The sequence below is a fragment of the Nuphar pumila genome, chromosome 6 (assembly GCF_984573655.1).
Source record: "Nuphar pumila chromosome 6, dmNupPumi1.hap1.1, whole genome shotgun sequence".
NCBI classification, from domain to species: Eukaryota; Viridiplantae; Streptophyta; class Magnoliopsida; order Nymphaeales; family Nymphaeaceae; genus Nuphar; species Nuphar pumila.
The window spans coordinates 119416497-119432501 of NC_143254.1; the positions used below are offsets into that span (position 1 = coordinate 119416497).

Here is a 16005-nt window from a genome sequence, read left to right on the forward strand (position 1 = left end):
TTGAAATTAACTTTGATTAGTGTCATGTATGTGTGAAATATATTGAAATTCATTGATTCCATTGATTAAATTGGGATATATATCTATATATATATATATATTGCAACTATCCCTGAATGTGATTGAAATTGAAGTTGAAATTACTATTATACATATATACATTCAATTATTGATTAGTTTAATGTTGCAAGTATTCATTGAAATTGACTTTGATTAGTTTGTGTAAAACTTGTAGAAATTTATTAAAATTTATTGATTTTATTGATTAAATTGGGATATATATATATATACCTACTATCCATGAATATAATTGAAATGGCTACTATACATATATATACATTTAATCATTCATTAATTTAATGTTGCTATTATTAATTAAAATTGACTCATTTTAGTAAAATTAATTTGGATTGCAGGATTTTTAGCCAATTGATTCAGAAGAGCCAATATTCTGCATGCACCTATTCTATTAGAACCAAGCATACCAATGGTTTTTAACATTAACAGAGGAAGCAAAAAAAGTTGTTGGATCAAATATATTTTTGAAAATTCTTGAAAATTACATTATGGAGCATCAGTTACCACCTTTTAGAGGCCTTTGTACAATTTTGAAATATGGCAACTTACACATTCCAGTTTGAAGATCTTGAGATGACCATCGCATTGAAGGACGTGACACAAATCACCAGGTTGAAGTGCCATGAGGAGTCAGTTACTAGACAATGCTGGAAGGATTTAAAGCAATTGTGTGATATTTATTTGCATGCAAATGATGATGCATTCAAAGACACTAAGATCACGTTTTCATAGCTTAGGAGCTACTATGACTTCAATAAAGCGAGAAGAATAAATGTGAAACTACTGTGTATTAGAGGAAAGGGTGGACAAGACAATAAAAATATTCTTGCTATACTTATTTGGCTCATGCTTATTCATCGACACTAGTAGAACGTCAGAATTCATCGTACATCAAACTGTTGTAAGACCTGGATCACGTCGATCAATATACATGGGGAGTAGCCGCACTTGCACACCTGTATGCAAGTTTGAGTAGCATGAGAAACGAAAAAAAAAACTTGTTGAGATGTTGGTGTTGTTGAAGATATTTATTCTTTTATTGTACCTAAACTTTTGCTTTATACTTATTCATATACTTACACACTGTGTTTTGATATGTATCCTTATTAATCATTGATATGCAGGTTTGGATATGGGAGCATATATCCATTGAAAGGCCCCAGATGCATGATGTTGTCCATGAATTTTCATGTACCGCAATGTAGAGTCGGTCATACAATGAAGAGGGCCATGATTGAAGATTGGTGGGTTCTCGCATGTCATGTGTCGAATGTGCTGCATCGCTTTGTAGTTTGACTAGTGCAAACATAAATATTATTGTTAATGTTTCATATATTTTTTAAAAAATACATATATGTTGGCCTAGCCATAAAAAAATATAGGTAAATTGGTGCCCTTATGAAGGTGCATTGGTGAAGAAGGAGAATTTTGACGTAGTTGTGGGGGTGAAGGATATTATGAGGAAGGATATTTGGTTACACAATATGAATAAAGTTGAACTCTAAATGGTCAGCCAAGTCATTTGGTAGTTTAGGTTTGTTTAGTAACCAACCACTCACCCTTGTGCAATTAGCAAATTTTTATCATCCACGAAGGATTGGACGAAGGATTATCCCATGATATTTCTCTTTGAATTTCATGATTGCCGCAAGGGTGTCAAATACATTGGCTTTTCATCCATGGTACATGTCACCAATGACGATTTTGTAGTTGCCCAAAAGGTTGCATGTTCTTCTACGACAAAGAGAGCCTTTCAGGGGGAGGCGAGAGTTGGAGAGAAGCAAAAAAGACCGTAAGTAAATTGAAGGGATAGTTAGCTTTTACACTTGAAGAATTTTGCATTTTGAAGAATATGATAGTACTCAAGAGGATATGATATGTACTTAAGCTGACCTTCTAGAGAACACAAATAAGGTCATCTAGGAGCTACGATTGTGCTAATCACAACTTCCTCAATTATAGAAATTCATTTGATTATTTTTGTTTTTCGTATGTATTTGAAGATCAACATTGTAACTCATTGATTTGTATATAATGTCATTTGAATATTTTTTATGAATAAATTTTTATATAAAGTCATTTGAATGTCATTGATTAAATATTTCAATGAATGAAATTTTATATAAAGTCATTTAAATGTCATTAAATGATTTGAATGTTTAAACTGGTTGAATGATTTATATATAATGTTATTGTTTATATGTTTATATGTTTATATGCTTTTAAATCATTTGAATGCCCATTTGCTTACCTTAACTGCTATTTGGGCTTTTATATGTGAAACTCCACTTAAAAAAAATGAAACTACAAAAATCACAAATACTCCATAAATTGGCTTAAACATTTGTCAACTTAAACTGAAACCACTAAAATTGTATATATCATACTTTTTCGTATTTAATTCACAATTTGCATAAATATATTCGCAAAAAACCAATTGTTTCACAAAAAGCCTATTGTTTTGCATAACTGCTGAAACAACTAATATCGCAAATACCCAATTCATTTGCGAAACAGAAAGATTTTCTCAAACCAAAAGGATTCTCACAAATATATTTATGTGAAATCATGAATTATATGGGAAAATATAATTTTAGTGGTTTCAGTTTAAGTGAAGTTTCACAAATATATTTATGTAAAATATTAACGTATATGCGAAAGCATATGATATTTGTGATTTTTGTGGTTTCAGTTTCACCAAAAATTTACAAATAAATTTATACGGGTTCGTGAGTTTTATATAAAGCCTGCGATTCTTGATTTAAGTGAAAGTTGGACTTAAATGATGGGTGATACAATTTTATCGCAATAAGGCTTCAATTCGCAGTTGTGAAGGGTAAAAGGGTCTTAATGATGTCGGATATTTATGATTTTAGATATTGAGAGAATATAAAAAATTATAGAGTTTTTTGGAAATCGGGTCAATTTAACCATAGGGTACGGTCATTTTTTTTATTAATATGCATGGTAAAGTTATGATCGAAGAGTTGATTCCTACTAATTTTATTACGTTGGACTCATCCGTCAGGTTAGAATTGCTCAAAATATCCTCAAACTGTAAGTTTTAACTAGGGAGGTCCATTACCCACGAGTATACCAAATACTTTCCCAAGTTAAAAACCATTTACATCCTGAAAACTCTGTTACTTTTAGGGGACATTGCTTTGCAAATTCATTGTATAAATATGAAGTGACAATTTTTAGGACAAACAAGATATTGTTTTTTATGAAGACAAACAAGATATTTGCAGGTGGAAACAGATGCTACTTCCTGCAGTTATTACATTGAGAAAATAATACCTCACATCCACGCCCAGTTGTAGGTGATTGGGCCTACACTACCCACTGACCACTTGTAGGTAATTATAGGCATCCTCACTGAATGAAACCAAATCTGTCCCCACAGTTTCGCCCAATTATAGCCATCCACTAGATCTCATGGATTGCTTTTCAATAACTACAAATTGATTGGGTATTATATGGGTCCAATCCAGATCCAAAATCTGATTGTGAGAGTTGCCTTGATTCAGCCAAGAACAATCTTGGTCCCACTTAAAATCTTCATGGTCATTTTACATCTAATTGGAACATATATGCTTGGAATCATTCAGACGAGATTGGGCCTAAAGTGGCATTTGATCTTACTGAGCCAACTTGAAAAACTCAATTGTATGTATATCTGGTCTTATCAGGTTAGAGTCTGGTTATGGGCATGGTTAAAGTCCTCTTAATGGAACCCACCAGCCTGACTTGCGATCGACCTATAGCAGCACTCTTTGCAATTCTTTTCTCTTGGACGGACAATTGAAAAACAATCAATCTTTTGACATTGATCCGAGTGTCCAGTAAGGCCTACAGGAAGTGAACTTTTTTCCCATAAAGGTAGCAATGACGATATCCTACTTTAACACAGAAATACCTAAGGAGGCATTTGTTACACTCTCACCCAATGGAAGCCATTTTCCTTTGAAAGGGTCATTTTGGAGGGAAAGTGTTTTCCCTTGGGAGAGAGATAAGAACTTATTTTGATATGAAAGCTGCTTTTTTAATGTTAGTCCCACCTTTTGTTTCACCCTTCCTAGGAAAGATATTCTATTCCTAGGAAAGAGAGACTGGTTGGGACGTTGCAAGTTATAATCCCAATGGTATCATTGTATAATTGGTAGGGTTCTGCCTAACCCCAGTTTGCCTTTAAATAAATAAATAAATATATATATATATATATATATATATATATATATATATATATATATATATATATAGGAGAAGGTTGTTTAACCGACTTTGACCCTATATATGTATGTATTCAGAATAGCCAAAATGGTCGGAATTGATTTTTTTAAACCTTGAAAAATCCAACACAGTCATCGAAAAAACAGTTCGGTCTGCACATTGGCTTGAGGATCCAAGAAAATTTTTTTTATACCCAAGTTGGCATTAGGCAAACCCGTAGTGGATCATTAATTGAAAAAATCAAGAATTAGACTATGAGTGTAGATTACATCGGGAGGGGTTGATGTGCAAAAAAAACAAAACAAAAAGTTACAGTTTTTTTTATTAGGGGTTCTTTGCCCACCAGGGTAGCAAACATGCACCCTATATATATATATATATATATATATATATATATATATATATATATATATATGAATGAAAACTTTCCCAATGGAAAACCCTTCCAAACCTTTTCAATGGACGTTTTATTGGAATTTTGGCATTTTTTTCAAAATTCTGACCGTACAGATGTGATCTATATGTGCTAGTTTTTATATGAATCAATTTTTGGAGCATTTGACTATGTCACATGGATAGGTTTTTATATGTTTCAAAATCAATGGCATACAATTTTCATAAATTTTTAAGGCTCAAAATTTTATTTTTTTAATCCAAAATTCATGATCCAAGTATCGATTTATAGTAAATCAATCATGCTCAGATTAAAAAAAAAACACCAAAAAATTTTCATTGGGGAGGTTAAGGAGCATTTTCATTGAGGAGGTTTTCATTATATATATATATATATAGTAGTGAAAAGCTACCCGACTGCATCCCTACCAGATTGCTTGGGACCATCAATTTGCAATGTTTATTTGAAATTCTGACATTAAAAATGTGTTCAGCATGATTGATTTACTAAAGATTAATACTTGGATCATTTGATTCTGATGCATGGATAAGTTTTTATATGGTTCAAAAATCAATGGTCTATAGTTTTCATAAATTTTCGAGGCTTCAAATACAACTTTTTTCATCCAAAATGCAAGATCCAAGTGTCAATTTCTAGTAAACCAATCATGTTGAACACATTCGAGAAAAAATTTAGTGGGTAGGGTTGGTACGTTTCATCACGGTCCACTTGCTAGGAATCAACTCTTGAATCGTGTATTTCTAAGGAAGAAAAAAAGATTTTGTATGCTTGAATATTTATCAAGATTTTGAGCCATATATATATATATATATATATATATATATATATATATATATATATATATATATATATATATATATATATATATATATATATATATATATATATAAGTTGAAAATATGTAAATTGGAGTATGAACCAAGATTTTCATAGGATTTTTGTTTTTTGTTTTTTCAATTCCATGGTTGGAAGTGATCTACAAGTTTAGTTTTATAGAGACCTGCACTTAGATTAGCTAATTATGATGCATAAGCAAGATCTGTTAAGGCTTAACATTAATGACTAAGAATTTCTATAAATATTCAAACATCTAAAATTCTTAATTTTTCATCGAAAATACATTATCAAACAGTCTATTTCTAACAAATGGACCATACCAAACACGTTTGCAGTTTAACAAAAAAAAAAACATCTAAGACATAGTTCATATAACGGTTCAAATATTTTAGTGTCTCTCTCTTTCTCTCTCTCTCTCTCTCTCTCTCTATATATATATATATATATATATATATATATATATATATATATATATATATATATATATAGTTAATCCAACATTAAACTAGTTGTATTTAACATTAAATGGATTCAATTTTATCAAAATGATTAAAAAATCTTAATTTTTTTTTTAAATTCATTGTTATTTTTTTTTTTGCATTATATGTCTTTGGAACTTGAAGGAAAATGAAAAGTCAAACACCTTTTAAAAAAAATAAGTTTATGAATCCATCAAAGTTATTCTTTTACCTCAATAAATAACTATGTATTTTTCAAAAATATCATTTTTATGAGTATTTTAGTTATTTTAATAAGGTTGAATCCATCTAACGTTGAATACAACTAGTTTAACATTAAATTAACTCGTACATGAATTTCAGCGGCATTAACTCAACTAAATAATGCACAATAATATGAATTTCAAAGGGGGAAATTCCCCTAAAGTGTCCTGTTTTTTTTTTTGGATAAGTGGATTCTTCCAAAGACATTTTCACAAATTCTATTCTAAAAAAAACAGAAAATTGGTAAAAGGGGGCTTAAAAAAAAAGACAACTAGGTACACTTAGAATTTAGAGAAACATTAAAAGATGGAAAATAAGATACAGATGCAATTGCATTTGCTTTAGTACTAATGGAGAAACGTGAAAACAATGATAAACACAAAGGCATTCATAAAACAATAAATATCCTGGCAAACTCGGACATCTTATGAATTGTTATTTTTGCAAATTCTCCATGTAAATATTGGTGATATTTTTAAGAAAATCATGTTATTTCTAAATGGAACAAATTCCTTTTCATGCAGTTATTGCCTGCTGTAGAAACATAACACACTAATAGTACAGCCCTTATGTGTACACGACCCTTAATGAAAGGAGCACATCCATGTGTTCAAGGGCCCCACTTGTAGGCAATAGGCCCTACATCCACTAGCCATAGGGCATCCTCATTGAATGGAACCAAATCTGCCCCCACTCTGTAGTTAATAATAGCCATCCACTAGATACTGTAGATTTTCTTTTTAAAGAGCTGTAAATTGATAGGGCTTTGTGTGGGTTCAATGCAGATCCAAATCTTTTGCCTAGATTCAATCAGGAAAAATCTTGGTCCCACTTGAAAAACATGATATTTTTTCATCTTTTTAGATTTAATTGGAACATATATGCTTGGAATCATTCAGACCAGATTGGGCCTAAAGTGGCATTTGATCTTAGTGAGCAAACTTGAAAAACTCAATTGTATGTATGTCTGGTCTTATCAAAGGTGGTTGATCTTGGTCCATACTGCCCAATAGAATGGGGATGGTTAAAGTCCTCCCAATGGGACCTACCAGCCTGCCTTGTGGTCGACCTAATGGACTCTTTACAAATCTTTGGTCTCTTCGTCGAATTAGCTGAGAAACAACAGATTTTTGTACATTAATTACTAAGGGTAATATTTGCTACCCGCTTGGGTAAGAAACCTCATAGTGAAAAATTATAATTTTTTTATTTTTTTCAGTTTTTTTTTGCACATCTGACCCTTCATATGTGATCTAGGTATTAAATTTACTAGAAACTGACTTTTGAATCATGTTTTTTGATGTATATGTCAGACTTTTTCGATGATAAAAATCAATGGCCTACAATGTACCAATATTTTAAACTTCAAAAAACATATTTTTACGTCGAAAAACTATGACCCAAAAGTCTATTCCAATTATTTTGACCATGCTAATCACAACCATGAGATCAAATTTGGTCAAAACAATCTCCCCTCTGGGTTCCAAGTAGGGGGTTCCTTATCCCTAAGTACTATATGCCGTGCAAAGGGAGGTGTACCGATCTTTCTTTGGAGAAGAACAATGATGGTATCCCTTATTAAGGCACAAAACCTAAATATACAACCTTGCCATGATGATTTAAAGAAAATAGAGGCTTTCTTGTTTTTGTTAAATTTCCATAACAAGATCTTTCTTGCCAATATTGTTGCTGAGCTAGGTCACAAAGTTATATACGAACATGTACGTGGACGCGCGATATGGATACAAGATATGAATACAAATTTTTTTTTTTTTTTTGAAACTAATTAGGCATGATCAAGATATGGTCTTTTATATTTTTCAATATTTCTGACTTTTTTATACATTCAAATGCTTGTTATTTGATTATTAAAAGTATTAAATATTATTAAAAAATGAGAATAATTAATATACGACGTGCCACTACATGTCATGGCATGTCACCTAGACACTAGGGACTAATTAAGTAATGTGTCCCTATATGATTGATCAAGATTTAACATTTCACCAACGGGGGCTCCCCTTGTCCGGTAGGAGCTGCTAGTGCACGTCACCTTGTGTTGGGACGTCGCAGGCTCAAAACCCAATGGTATAGTGTAACTGGTAGGGGTCTACCTAACCCCCAACTTGCCTTTAAAAACAAAAACTAAAGTTGTAACATGTGAAAGGCGTACAAGGGCTAATTTGCCTTCTAAGTTAATTGGGAGTGACCATAGTGTGTGATCTGGCACGGGACGACCATGGTTGGAATCTCATGAGTGGTAAGGTTAAAGTCAGGTGTATTCTTCTTTGGCGTAGCTGTGTGTGTGTGTGTGAGAGAGAGAGAGAGAGAGAGAGAGAGAGAGAGAGAGAGAGAGAGAGAGAGAGGCGAGCAGGTTGTATGTTTCCCCCGCAAACACGGGGCCGCATGTTCGGGGGGTCCGATTGAGTGCCACGTTGGCACTCATTCGGGAGTTATGTACGGAGGAATATCTTGGGATCCACAATATTCCTTCGTACACACCCAAACTGACGAATGAGTGCCAACGTGGCACTCATTCGGACCCCGAACACGCGGCCCCGTGTTCCAAGGGAAACATGTTAGGTGTAAGAAGGAAATGAGAGAGAATTCAAAGGAGAAACTAGGTTGTTTTGGAGAAGGTGGTCTTAATGAGGTGGAATAGTCTCATATTGCTTGTGCTTGAGTTTTCTGTGGGCTTTATAAGCCACTTGTGAATTTATACACTTGTTCTTGAGAATAAAAGAGTGGGATGACAACCACACACACGCGCCCACTATGTCGTGTCGTGCCGAGTCGGGTTCGGGTTCGTGTAATTGGCCCTTTAGGGCCATATCCAATAAAGACAAAATACCTTTTTACCCAAAGTTTCTTTGGATATTTGGATTCTGTAACAGGTTATGGGAAATGATAACGGAGTGTTGCTCTCTCTCTCTCTTTCCTGAGTTATCCCGAAAGGGGTGTTCTGCAACATTTGGTTCGTGGAGGTTGTTTTCGAAGGACGATCCGTCGGAGTGCACCGTTTGGTTCGTCGTGGCTATTGTATACTGGGAGAAGGACGCCGGACCCTGATTTGCATTGTATGTGGGGGCGAATCTTCTCTAAGGGGAGTACTTTCGTATGCCTTAGCCTGTTACATAATCTAAACATGTTTTCGTTGTTTTCTTTACATCTGTTTGCTCGTATGCTGTCGTCTGGATTTTGATTGTTTGTGGAAACCGACATGCCTGCTCCCTGTTGTTGTTTCGATCGTCTGTTCATCATGCTGTTTACACTATTTTATTTCATGTTTTCTATCGTGTTTTATATCATGATGATGATTGTGAAACTGTGTGATCCGAAATATGATACAGAACATACACCACCCTATAGAGAGAGAGAAAGAGAGAGAGATGAACGTCCATTTTCGTATACGACTGAAACATTACAAAAACTTGTGTGTTCCAATAATGCAATCGTGTAATGACATATAAAAGAGGAAATAGTAAAAGACTGTACCAAAATGAACCCTTGTTTTTTCAAAGGGAACATCGCATTCTCCTTCCTTTCCAATGCCTTGTATATTTAAGGAATTAACAGTTCATGCATGCCGCCAACTGCCAAATAAATTCCGAATAATTAATGGAGGTTGCATTGAGGCCATCAGACTAATTCTCTCTTGCCTTAATAAACTTATCCCTTCCTTAAGGACTTCTTGTGGCACCTGGGTGTCCAAAGCAATGTCACAAATCTGGTTCCCCAAAAAATCTCAATATATTACCCAACCCCAGCTTTCTCTGTTGAAAAAAAAAATCTCAGTACATTTTTTCTTAAATTATTGAAGAAAAACAACCTCACTCATTGAGTTAACTAGCATAAAATCCGAGGTTCTCTGATCACCCACCGGAAAGTAAGTACACCCAGCTTCAGTCATGTGAAGGAAGGTGACATTCACAGGTCACCCCTACCAGTTGAGCAGGGTTTTGGTAGGCAAATCTTGAAATATTTTGAACAATATGGTTTCAAAATAAGTGATATCTGTGTCGATGATATTTGTGATATAGGTTACGACATAAACTCAGGATCGGGGTGCAATATCATTGCACAAATATTTGTCCATTAAGCACCTGATTGCCCTTCATCAGGCCTTGGGCTCCACAACGGACAGTTCCTGTCCTCAAGATGGAGGGTGATCAGGTGCTTAATGCACAGAGACATTTATGCAAATATATTGCACCTGATCTTTTCACAGTAAGAACCTAGCATAAATAAAGATACTGACAGAAAAAAAAAAAGACATGAATCATGAAGCATCAGTTTAGTTTCCAATTGACAAAGGTGAATAGTATACAATAATGCACGTCTTGTACTTGTCCGCATTGACACAAGAACCAAAGGTTTCTCACGGGCGAAGATGACGGTGTACTGCATTAATTGTCTAAAATATCTTGGGGGAGAAAGACGACGGCCGTGAATGTTGTTTTGTTTTTTGTTTTTTAATGGGAGCCTCGTCTCCGTTTTGATTTTCAAAGTCTCTCTCTCTCTGCATTGGAATTCGAAGCAAATGGCAGTTATTTCCAGTATGGCGTTTGAATGTCAGAGACACTCAGATATTTCCAATAAAGGGATCTTATGAAAAGGCAGAAACCGGAACAGATAGATAATAGATAAATGATAAGTAATGTGTATTATCATTACTGGACTTTTTAAAAAACATATAGCATATGTTTTTTTTTGTGTAATCTAAGCCTCTAGGCCTTTTTTATATCAGTTTTAAACATTTTTTATGTTTATATGCGTGTTGAGTTAAAAAAAATCAATAGTTTCTATTACACCAACAAACTTGATTAACTAAAAATCAAGATTTTTTGTTAAAATTAATTCAATCATTCTAATGATTAAGTAATGATCAACACATCTATCGGTTTGAATTATGCTAACAAAAAAACATACAAATATATTTTTTTAAAGGAGTTAGGTGGTCTGGAAGTAGGGATGGCAGTGGACTTGGGAAACGGGGCTCCACCCCTCCTCGTCCTGTTTGGACAGGGGATGGAGGCGGGTGTGGAGGTTAAAATAAAAACCGATGGAAGGATGAACTTACACTTTCCCCTGCCCCGCCTCCATACATGAGAATTGTTGTATCCATGTATGGTATATTGATTTTTTGGGCTAATTGTGCAATCTGCCAGTATTTAGAATCCATTTTTTCATATTTATATTATTGATTTGGTGCTTATTTGGGCATATCAATGGCATTTGGGGCCTATTTTATCGTATTTATGTTAATTTAATGTTTTTTCACCATTATTTACTTTTTGTGCCAATTGAGAGCATTGTAGTTGTAGCAGCTTAACCTTTACAACACACCGGGATGAGTAAGGGAACGGGACAGGGACGGGGACAATTATTTTGAGATGGAGCAGGGGTGGAGGTCCAAAGTCCCCTCGCCACGGGTATGGACCCGGGATGGAGGAAAAAATGTTGAGATGGGGTGGGGGCAGAGACCTTGTCCCCCCCCCCAATCCACTGCCATCCCTATCTGGAAGATACACATCTCTCTCTCTCTCTCTCTCTCTCTCTCTCTCTCTCTCTCTCTCTCTCTCTCTCTCTATATATATATATATATATATATATATATATATATATATATATATAAATGATGAGTAATGTGCATGTTCCATACCATTTATCCATCCTGGACTTTTTAAATATGTGTAATCTAAGCCTCTAGGCCTTTTTTTTATATTAGTTTAAACATTTTTTTATGTTTATATGCGTGTTTAGTTAAAAAAATCAATAGTTTACATCTATCAGTTTGAATTATGCAAAAAAAAACATACAAATACATTTTTTAAAAGGAGTAAGGGTGGTTTGAAAGACGCATATCTCTCTCTCTCTCTCTCTCTCTCTCTCTCTCTATATATATATATATATATATATATATATATATATATATATGGTTAACTGAGACAGATAAAAATAAATGATGAGAAATGTGCATGTCCCACACCACTTATCAGTCCTGGACTTTTTAAAAAACATATTGCATATGTTTTTTTGTGTAATATAAGCCTCTGGCCTTTTTTTTATCAGTTTAAACATTTTTTATGTTTATATTTGTGTTTAGTTAAAATAAATAAATAGTTTCTGTTACACCAAAAAACTTGATTAACTAAAAATCAAGAATTCTTGTTAAATTAATTCAATCAATTCTAATGATTAAGTAATGATCAACACATCTATCAGTTTGAATTATGCAAAAAAAGAAACATACAAGTACATTTTTTAAAATCTCTCTCTCTCTCTCTCTCTCTCTCTCTATATATATATATATATATATATAGTAATGGGTAACTGGGACAGATAAATAATAAATAAATGATGAGTAATGTGCATGTTCCACACCATTTATCAGGGACTTTTTAAAAAACATATTGCATATGTTTTTTTGTGTAATCTAAGCCTCTGGGCTTTTTTTATATCAATTTAACCATTTGTTTATGTTTATATGCGTGCTTAGTTAAAAAAAAATCAATAGCTTCTATGACACCAAAAAACTTGATTAACTAAAAACCAAGAATTCTTGTTAAATTAATCCAATCAATTCTAACGATTAAGTAATGATCAACACATCTATCGGTTTGAATTATGCAAAAAAAAAAACATACAAGTACATTTTTTAAAAAGAGCTAGGGAGGTATGGAAAATACACATTTCTCTCTCTCTCTCTCTCTCTCTCTCTCTCTCTATATATATATATATATATATATATATATATATATATCTATATCTATATATATATATATAATAATGGGTACGTGCTAAATAAAATGTGCTAAATGAGTTTTTTAGGGTTATTTTATTTTATTTTTAAATTCTAACCATACAGATGAAATCTATGTACTTGATTTTACCTCTTAAAGTGTCCGATTCCGACACATGTGTAGGTTTTTATAATGTTCGAAAAATCAATGGTCCAAAATCTTTATATATTTTCAAGGCTCCAAATATAATTTTTTCATCAAAAACACATTATCCAGGTGTGGATTCCTCGTAAATTGATCATGCCCAACACATTTATTGGGTCAGAACTGCAAAAAAAATACTGAAAGAGCAGAAAAGTCCATTTAGCACATTTCATTATACCCATCTCTCTCTCTCTCTCTCTCTCTCTCTCTCTCTCTCTCTATATATATATATATATATATATATATATATATATATATATATATATATATATATATATATATATATATATATATATATATATATGAAGGCTTCTTTGACGCAACAATAGTACATGATGCAGCCAAGCTAACACCGCTAACAACCACCCATCTCAACATTTCTCGAGATGAAGACCACACCCATCCCAAAAAATGCCAAGATGGGTGGTTGTCAGTAACGCTAGATATAATTTGAAGTGAACACTATCACTACAACAAAGCAGTAGATTAGCGACGACCACATTCCGTCGCTAACATGGTTAGCGACGGATTAGCGACAACGAGACGACAGTATGCTTACGTCGCGAATATTTCGACGCTAACTGGCGACAGAATTATTCCGTCGCCAGGTCCATCGCTAATTGCGATGGAATAACGAGCGCTATATTCCGTCGCCAATCCGCCGGTACTCAACGTCGACCACCGCTTGGCGACGGATTTACTTCCGTCGCTATGTCGTCGCTATATTAATATGAATAGCGACGGATGGTTCCGTCGCAAACACGAAAAAAAATTAAAAAAAAAATTATTTGAAAATTAATTACCGAGAACTGTACAATTTCTATTTCCTGTACAATTTATATTTCCTGTAAATAAAAAACAAACCACACAAAAAAATTCATATAACAAGAATCTACAACAATTAATCGTTCCACCTTAAAATTAAGAAGTTTAATTATTTACAATTCAACAATTACAATTAGGAAAAATAAAAAAATAGAACTTCTTCAACACAGTCCTCTAATCATCGCCAAGATTTTGTGCGTCTTCTTGTTCATTGTCTTTATCTGTCTCTTCAGCTCCACTACCCTGATTATCGCTAGCAGCCTACACAAGAAAAGAACAGTCAGTATTGATAAACAAAATATAATGAAATAAATTACACACTATATGTGATTCTATCATGTGCTCATGTGTGATCTAAAGCAATAAAAAAACTCTATATGTGATTCTATCATGCTCATATGTGCTCTAAGGCAGTCAAAAAATTGAATATGTGATTATAGCATGTTCATATGTGTTCTAAGGCATCTAAAAAAACTCTATATGTGATTCTAACATGCTCAGATGTGCTTTAAGGCAGGCAAAAAACTATATATGTGATTCGATCATGCTCGTATGTGTGCTAAGGCAGTAAAAAAATTGAATATGTGAATATAGCATGCTCATATGTGCTCTAAGGCAGGCAAAGCCAAAAATTTTATATGTGATTCTATCATAAATGATATATAACATGTTCATATATGTTCTAAGGCAGTAAAAAAACTCTATATGTTATTATAGCATGCTCATATGTGTGCTAAGGCAGTCAAAAAACTGAATATGTGATTATAATATGCTCATATGTGTTCTTAGGCAGTCAAAAAACTGAATATGTGATTATAGCATGCTCATATTGTTCTAATGCAGTCAAAAAAACTTTATATGTGATTCTATCATGCTCATATGTGCTCTAAGGCAGACAAAAAGTTATATATATATATATATATATATATATATATATATATATGTGTGTGTGTGTGTGTGTGTGTGTGTGTGTGTGATTCTATCATGCTCATATGTGTGCTAAAGCAGTAAAAAAATTGAATATGTGAAATTAGCATGCTCATATGTGCTCTAAGGCAGGCAAAGCCAAAAATTTTATATGTGATTCTATCATAAATGATATATAACATGTTCATATGTGTTCTAAGGGAGTCAAAAAATTGAATATGTGATTATAGCATGTTCATATGTGTTCTAAGGCATCTAAAAAAACTCTATATGTGATTCTACCATGCTCAGATGTGCTTTAAGGCAGGCAAAAAACTATATATGTGATTCGATCATGCTCGTATGTGTGCTAAGGCAGTCAAAAAATTGAATATATGAATATAGCATGCTCATATGTGCTCTAAGGCAGTCAAAAAACTGAATATGTGATTATACCTGAGAGGGACCTGGAATCGAAGATCCCCTATCCTGAACAGCGGCCTTGATCTCATTTCGGAGAAAGGGGGCGACGGTGTATTGAAAATAGTTATTCAGTGATTCATTAATGATCTCGCGTACATCATCACCAGAAAGAATAGTCAGCTGCTTGGAGCTTATGTCGGCGCAAGAAGTCGGTGAGCCGTAACTGGAAGAACCAATAACTGGTGAAGTGTTCATATTACTCCCAAACCCGAACACGCGACCTTTTTTGGGTTCACCTGCTGCAGTCACCCATGCTGTAGGATCAAATGATGGATGCTGAGTAGCGTCTTCGCCATATCGCTCTACCATCTGTTGCTCATATGCCTCCTACAAAATAATGTTTAAAATATTCATTAATAATTAATGATAACATTATGATAACTTGCATATATATTGCAATGATTATTAATAGAATTAATACATACCGTTGTCGTTCTCGCCTTCTCTGATACGAAGACTCCCGTGGTCTTTCGTTTATGTGTTTCTACAAACACATTCTTATATGGTACACTGCTTCCTTTTTCTGCTTCCTGCGAAGTTAAATGACAAAAGATTTAGT

The 16005-nt window shown here is 33.6% G+C and overlaps 1 long non-coding RNA gene across 1 annotated transcript; it reads right to left on the bottom strand.

Moving 5' to 3' along the window:
• Positions 1–14125: 14125 nt before the first annotated feature.
• Positions 14126–15501, bottom strand: LOC149835919 (uncharacterized). The gene is made up of 2 exons (XR_016432665.1): positions 15420–15501; positions 14126–14318 (listed from the first exon to the last, which is right to left on the bottom strand). It is a non-coding gene; the product is annotated as an uncharacterized LOC149835919 (long non-coding RNA).
• Between the last annotated feature and the right edge of the window lie 504 nt (positions 15502–16005).